This window comes from Apium graveolens, chromosome 5 (assembly GCF_009905375.1).
Source record: "Apium graveolens cultivar Ventura chromosome 5, ASM990537v1, whole genome shotgun sequence".
NCBI classification, from domain to species: Eukaryota; Viridiplantae; Streptophyta; class Magnoliopsida; order Apiales; family Apiaceae; genus Apium; species Apium graveolens.
In genome coordinates this window covers 297,430,325-297,438,828 of record NC_133651.1, presented here as the reverse complement: position 1 = coordinate 297,438,828, position 8,504 = coordinate 297,430,325, and positions in this window count along the sequence as shown.

The window sequence follows — 8,504 nt, the reverse complement described above, 5'->3', positions numbered from 1 at the left end:
TGAATTCACTGCTTAGAATACCAAGAACCTGTCAGTGAATAGTTACCGTACAATAAACTCCTTCTACCCTACAATGTCCCGATTAAATACAAGGTATGGATCTCGTGTCAAGCCTATCTAATTCAATCACTTGCTTACCATTTACTATGCGTAGTTCTATGCAAATTAGAAACTCCTTTCTAATTTCATTTACTCTGGCCAGAGATTCCTGAACTAGCATAAGTGGATCAGCCTTGAACATTCGCTTCCTTCACTGGAAGGGGTAGATCCTTTATTGATCATACACTATCTTCGTGTGCAAATTCCTATACCCAGAAGAGCCCTAATAATTGTCCCTGGAGACTAAGAACTAAACCAAAGCATAGTTCAGTGTACACAAGATGACTATGATGACCTCAAGTCTAAGGATACTTGTACAACTATCACTAAGCGAACAACTGCTGACACGTGAGTGAACTCCATCAGTTGTTCAGCTGGGCGAGTCATGTTCAGTGAACTTATTCTATAATAAGCACCTACATACTAGCTATAGTGTCACCACACAAATGTCTATGAGAACAGACATCCTTCATAATGAAGCAAGCATAGTATATACCGATCTTTGCGGATTATTAATTACCAATTAGTAATCCTATGACCAGGAACTATTTAAGTTTAGAGTTATCATCTTTTTAGGTCTCACTATTATGATCTCATCATAATCCATAAAAAGCATTACTCTAAACTATGGTATATCTTATTTAAACACTTAAATAGATAGAGCCCGTAATAAAAACAAAACAAGTCTTTATTAATATCAATGAAATCAAAACAGATTACATAAAAGTTATTTCTAAATCCTAATACACGATTGGACTTAGAACATATTCCTTTCACCATGAACATTGAGCTACAGAAGCAACATGAGCATATGGATGTTCACACTATCCTAATGCATCTACAAGAGTTGTATGATGTGGCGGGGAGGACAGCTCGATATGAGATATCGAAGGAGTTGTTTGGTTGTAGGATGTCTGAGGGATCATCTATGAATGACCATGTACTTAAGATGATCAATTTGATTGAATGTCTTGGACAACTTGGTTTTGCCATGGATGGGGAGCTGAGCCAAGACTTGGTCTTGCAATCGCTTCCGAGTTCGTTCTCGCAGTTTGTTGTGAACTTTCACATAAAGAAGTTGGATGTCAGCCTGCCTGAACTCCACAACATGTTGAAGACTGCGGAATCGAATTTTCCCCTAAGAAGAGTTCTGTTCTTCTAATTGGTGAAGGTTCCAATCCTAAGAAAAGGAAGAGGAACTCTTCCAAGAAGAGAAAGTAGGTGAAGAAAAGCCGGTTCCACCAAAAGCTGAAGACCCCAAGAGCAAAGTTGTTTGCTTTCACTGTAACAAGGTGGGGCACTGGAAGAGGAACTGCAAGGTTTACCTTGCAGAATTGAAGAAGAAGAAGGGTAGTGAGACTACCGCTTCTGATTCAGGTATGTTCATGATGGAAGTGAATATGTCATTAAATCAAATTTCTACTTGGGTATTAGATACCTCCTGTGGTTCTCAAATCTGCAATTTGTTGCAGGGACCAAGGAGAAGTAGGACTCTTGAGGAAGAGGAGGTGATTCTACTGATGGGAAATGGAGCAAGAGTTGCTGCTGAAGATGTAGAATCATTTCATTTACATATGCCTATGGGCAAGACTATTGTTTTAAATAATTGTTATTGTGTTCCCTCGATTGTGAGGAATATTATTCCCATGTAAGACTTGGCTGGATTTTCATTTATTATTGAGAATAATGAATGTTCTATTCTTAGAGATAATATTCTTATGGACGTGGTGCTTTAAATAATGGTCTGTATATATGTGACATAATTTACTTCACATTGAACAAACTAATAAAAGAAAAGGGATGATGAAAATCTCACTTCATTGTGGCACTGCAGTCTCCATTTAGAAGACATAGAGAGAGGGCTGCAAATTTGCTAGGAATGGTACACACAGATGTATGTGGACCAATGTCTAAGCAAGCCATGGGTGGATTTTCATACTTTATTACTTTCATAGATGATAGATCTAGATTCGGATATGTGTTTAATGAAACACAAGTCTGAGGCCTTTGAAAAGTTCAAAGAATATAAGTATGAAGTGGAGAAATAACCAAATATAGTATTATAACTCTTCGATTAGATCGAGGTGGTGAATACTTTAATGGAGTGTTTCTAGATTATCTCAAAGTAAATGGTATAGTCTCCCAGTGGACTCCTCCAGATTGGTATCTGAAAGGAGAAATCGAACTTTGTTAGACATAGTTCGGTCCATGATGAGCTATGCAAATCTTCCAGTATTCCTATGGGGTTATGCATTGGAAACCTCGGCATATTTACTGAATAAGGTGCTTTCCAAATCTGTTCCTCAAACTCCGTATGAGATATGGAAAGAAAGGAAACCGAGTCTTAAACACGTTAAGATTTGGGGATGTCCAGCTTATGTCAAGTAAGTTGACCCAGATAAGCTGGAATATCAATCCGTAAAATGTAGTTTTGTGGGATATCCTAAAGAGACTTTAGGGTATTACTTTTACACCGATCATCGGGTGTTTGTCTCCAGACATGCTACCTTATTGGGAAAGGAGTTTATCCTTGAAGGAAACAGTGGGAGCAAAATTAAACTTGATGAAGTTCAAGAAGCACAAACTACTACAGATCGAGTGGAAACACCTATTCTGACTGAACAACCTTTTGTGGAACAGCCCATTCATAGATTAGGGAGAGTGTCTCGCCAACCTGAGAGGTAATATGGCCTTGTCATTGAGAATGACAATGAGTTGTCGATCATTGATGATGACGACCCTGTGACCTATAATGAGGCTATGAGTAGTGTTGACTCAGAGAAATGGCATAGTGCCATGAAATCCGGAATGGAATCTATGTATACGGTATACGTAAGAATGATTAGAGAAGATGGCCAGGTGGAGACCTTTAAGGCCAGGCTTTTGGCAAAAGGATTCAAACAAAGGCAATGGATTGACTTTGATGAAACCTTTTACCTATAGCCCTGTTAAAATCAGTTCGGATTTTGCTTGCGATTGCTGCTTACTACGACTATGAGATCTGGCATATAGCCAGATGGTTTTCTTTCCGAGGGAAATGAAAACCTAGTGTGTAAGCTACTGCGAACCATATGTGGTTTAAAGCAAGCTTCTCGAAAGATGGAACATTCATTTTGATGAGACAATCAAAGAGTTTGATTTTATCAAAAACGTAGATGAACCATGCGTCTACAAAAGGGTTAGTGGGAGCGCGGTAACATTTCTTATATTGTATTGAATTAGAGTTGACACACATAATAACATAGCAGACCCACTCACAAAGCTACTTTATGAAAGTCACTTTGATCGTCATAAAGACAAGATGGGTATTAGATACCAGAGTGATTGGCTTTAGTACAAGTGGGAGATTGAAAGGAATATGTCCTAAGTCCAATCATGAATTAGGATTTAGGAATAACTTCCTATATAATCTGTTTTGATTTCATTGATATTAATAAAAGACTTGTTTTGTTTTTATTACGGGCTCTATCTATTTAAGTGTTTAAATAAGATATACCATAGTTTAGAGTAAAGCTTTTTATGGATTATGATGAGATCATAATAGTGAGACCTAAAATATGATAACTCTAAGCTTAAATAGTTCCTGGTCATAGGATTACTAACTGGTAATTAATAATCCGCAGAGATCGGTACATACTATGCTTGCTTCATTATGAAGGATGTCTGTTCTCATAGACATTTGTGTGGTGACACTATAGCTAGTATGTAGGTGCTTATTATAGAATAAGTTCACTGAACATGACTCGCACAGCTGAACAACTGATGGAGTTCACTCACGTGTCAGCAATTGTTCACATAGTGATAGTTGTACAAGTATCCTTAGACTTGAGGTCATCATAGTCATCTTGTGTACACTGAACTATGCTTTGGTTTAGTTCTTCAGGGACAATTATTAGGGCTCTACTGTGTATAAGAATTTGTACACGAAGATAGTGCATGATCAATAAAGGATCTACCCCTTCCAGTGAAGGAAGCGAATGTTCAAGGCTGATCCACTTATGCTAGTTCAGGAATCTCTGGCCAGAGTAAATAAAATTAGAAAGGAGTTTCTAATTTGCATAGAACTAAGCATAGTAAATGGTAAGCAAGTGATTGAATTAGATAGGCTTGACACGAGATCCATGCCTTGTATTTAATCAGGACATTGTAGGGTAGAAGGAGTTTATTGTACGGTAACTATTTACTTAATAGGTTCTTGGTATTCTAAGCAGTGAATTCATATTATCCGGATAGTCGCGATATGCTGAGATGTATCCCTCACGATGTAGAATAAATGTGATTAATTAATTAATCATATTTAATAAATTAGAGAATTTATATAAATAATGATAAAATAGTTTTATTATTATTTATTTCTACTACTGGCTTAATATTGAACCTACAGGGTCACACCATAAAAAAAGAATAATTTAATGGTGGAGGAATTAATTAATAATGGCTAATAATTATTTATTTGTAAAATAAATAATTAATTGGCAAATTTAATAATTAATTAAATGAGATTTAATTGATTATATATTAATTAAGAAAAGTTTTTAATATTATTAATTAAAGGATTTAATTTTTGGAAATTAAATCAAGAGAGAGAATTATTTCTAAAGTGTTTAGAAAAAGGATTAATAATTAAAAGGTGTTTTAATTATTAATGAGAATAATAAATGGGATAATAATAATAATATTTATGGGAAAATTTCAGCTGAAAATTTTACCTATAAATATACTATTATAGACCCTATATTTTATTAGAACCCCATAAACCCAAAAAGTTTGGAAAACCCAATTCTCTCCACCTCCTTCCTCCTCCTTAACATCGTTTTCTTGGTGGATACCAGTGGAGTGCTTCACACTTGAGGAGCAACTGCTAAGGATCTCTGATCGTTGTCTCCGAATTATTTTAAAGGTTAGATCCGATCCCTCGAATTTTTATTCATGATCTGTATGCTTTTATTTGGATTTTATATGTGTAAAAGTGTTTTGTCATGCCTCCGCTGCGATTAAAATCCAACAATATGAACTTTGATGCTAACAACATTCCATACTGAAGTCAACATCAATCATCTATATTAATACCACATTTGATATCTAACAACAAAATAAGTATCAGTATAATCCAGAAGTCGGATCAAAACATGTTTTCAATTTCTAACTTTTCCTATTCCTTTATCCACTCCCCAACAATCTTAGTGATATTCACTCTTTCTTTTTTTTTACTCAAAACATCTGTCTCTGAATGGATCTTGCTTGGTTGGTAATTAACCATATTTCTGTAGCTCATAATTAATTATAACCAGAGTTCATACCTTTGTAGCTTAGAACGCAGTTGCTAATATTTTACCCTTCACATGCATATCTCCGGGTGTTCAACTTGGTCTTCCTTAGTTCTTGAATGGGCGAGAATGTTATTAATAAATACAATCACACTATCCAGTTACTCCTTATACACTATGTTCATTTAATCTTCAGACTTGCAATTTCTGATAACTGATGTGTGACTTCATACTTCCCTTCTAGTTCTCCATGATCACTTTTGTGTATAGCACGAAGTACCCCCTTTTATTTCATTATTCTTGCATACCTATTTCTGAAGTTTTCCTTCACTCAATATCTCATTTCTACTGGGTTATATGATACAGGGCTTTTGTCACCAGCTCGACTCGTACAATAACTGACGAAAATTCTTACCTCATTTCCCGAGGTAATCTTGGTAAATCATTCGTTTGAATCTTCGGGACTTCACTTTAATTAGGGGGAATTCCGATATGAGATTCATTATATCGTTCTTCTCTAATAGTTTGCCATGAATACTGTTGTTTAATCTTCCCTGCTTACGCGCATTCTTTGAATGAAATTCTTGTCTTCAATTGCCGGTGTTTTACTGCATTCCCCTCTTAGTTCTGGCATATCTGATGTTCACAACATATATCCTGGATTATTTTATAACATTTCTTTATCATCCTTTTGATTCCACTTCTTTTCTTATTTAGTTCTTCATGCTCATTACTCATTAACTCTTTTAACATAAGGAATTTCTTTTTTTCGATAATATTAATATATGCATTATTAGCTAAGCCATTTCTGAAATTAATAAAAGGCTTTTATTTATAATATTTGAATTCTTACTAACAGAATTATCGAATTTTATCGGTAGCTATTTCCTTAGCCTTGCTTAAATCATCACGGTTCGCGTATTTGACTTTTTTTCCCGATCGATCAACATTTCTTTTTCCTGAGTTCCCATGCGGACTTCGTTAATCTTCGTCTTACATCGAATACTTGGATTTGCGAGCTTTCGAAAACTTTTATTCAATCGCCATTCAATATGGGTATTCTTTCAAGTCCTTCCTGGAATGCTATCAGATGATAGAATCTCTTTGCTTTATTTTGAAGCTTCAGTTCTTGAAAATTTTCTTCTTACTAACTTGTACCAATTACTTTCTGTTCCTCTTGTTTATCGAAAAGAGCGTATTCATCTAGATAAAGTCTCGCACATATTTGTGGTAACATCACGCTAATTCTACTAAACTTTCAATTCCTGCTAATGCCATTACTTCCTTCAACTTGCTAACTGCTTTGATTTTGGATCTGAAAATCATGTTAGAGCTTGACTCAATCTAATTGGATTGGATCTTCATTTAGCTAACCATTAGTTGGTAAAGTTGATCAATTAACTCTTTTAACTGATCACTTAAACCAAGTGAAGACTAGCTAACTAGAATCAAAGACCAATTACATAAAGTCAGTTCGATCATAACATTCTTTCTCAAGAACCAAAATTACCACCATTTGGAGTACAACTGGGAGTGAGAATATACTCCTTTATCCTTACATGTAGAGTAATTTCTAAAAATTTGGGCAGCACCTCCCTTATACCATCGACTACCAGTCGGACTCAAGCCGACACCATCAATCTACCAAATCATCTATAATCACATCCATCCATTTCCATCAACCAAATTCATCCATCCACCATAGCTTGAACTATATCCTTCTCATTAGTATAGGTATGATTAACTGGCATAACATATATCTTTTGAAATGAGACTTAAGGTCTTAAACCAATAATTAATATAACCATTCCCTTCCCAGCTCTTTCAGAATATTACCAAATTTTATCAATAAGCTTTAAAATTTATCTCGTGTCTCAAAAATTTATTTTGCGAGTATTTTGGCTTATTTATTGTCGTTACTAATTGTGTATAGTTACTTTTAAAAATTATACCGCATCCTTCAGTTGGTCACACCAATTATTTATTGTTGAAGATACGCACTTAATTTTATTAACTAATCCGTTTATCTTTTAATGACTACACATGGTTTTCATTATTATCGCCACAGTCTGGTGGAAACTCAATTGCCAAATCATTATTTCTTAAAAGGTTTCACAGTCGAGTCACCATTGATTCATCTCCACTTATGTTCCCATATCGAACCTTCGTCTCTGGCCCTCTTATGGGTATTAAATTCACCATAACTTATTTACTCCAGGTAGAGAACTTCACAATTTTTGGAAAAACACGTTCAAAATTTGTTTGTAACTAAGATTTCTTCGACCTTGAATCTTCACGACAAATATCTTTCCGCGACAAAGGGATGTTTCACGTATTAATTGCTTATTTGAGTCAGTGTTCAAATTCCCTTGATCTCCGATTGTTATCCCGACATTCGTTCGCTTGCATACAGCCTTACTTCCTTAGTTTATAACTAATTTATTCGTTACGGTTTGCTAACCATTCATTTCACGTCGAAATCCTCTGATTTGATGCACGTCATGTTACCACCATCTATCATACTGATGAAATCCTAATAACACGAACAACGGTCTAACTTGATGTCTTCATCACGTCCATGTTATTGATAAATTCCTTCTTCCTTACCCGCAGATGTCCACCATTTATCGGTTTGCAGTCATATCTATGTTTGTTGTATGATACCACGTGCCACCCTATTTCATTTCTTTTGAAATCGTCAGAGAACAGACTTTACGCAAGAGGAGAGTTTACGAATATGACTTTGATTGAAAACTAAATAAGGAATAACAATGCCACAAATGACTAGGAGAATTTATAATTCAGTAAATTGAAGGAAGAAGAATGAGTGAAGATTTAGATGTAAATGAGGCAACCATATTCGTACTCAAGATGGCCAGTCTTTCGTACTATATGGCATACATCACATGATTAGGTGGCGTCCCACCCGACTCTTCATCATTTCAACAAAGCGTCATATCACAACACTGCTTGTCTCCATCAGAAATTAGTGATTTGAGGAGAGAAACAATTCAAAAGGAATACAACAAATTTTCTTTCGTCTTCACCTCATATGATTTATCCACAAAAGAAACTTATACGTATCCAAGAATCAAGAAGAACATATGCTATCGTATTAAGAAGAGGAATTTCGATGTT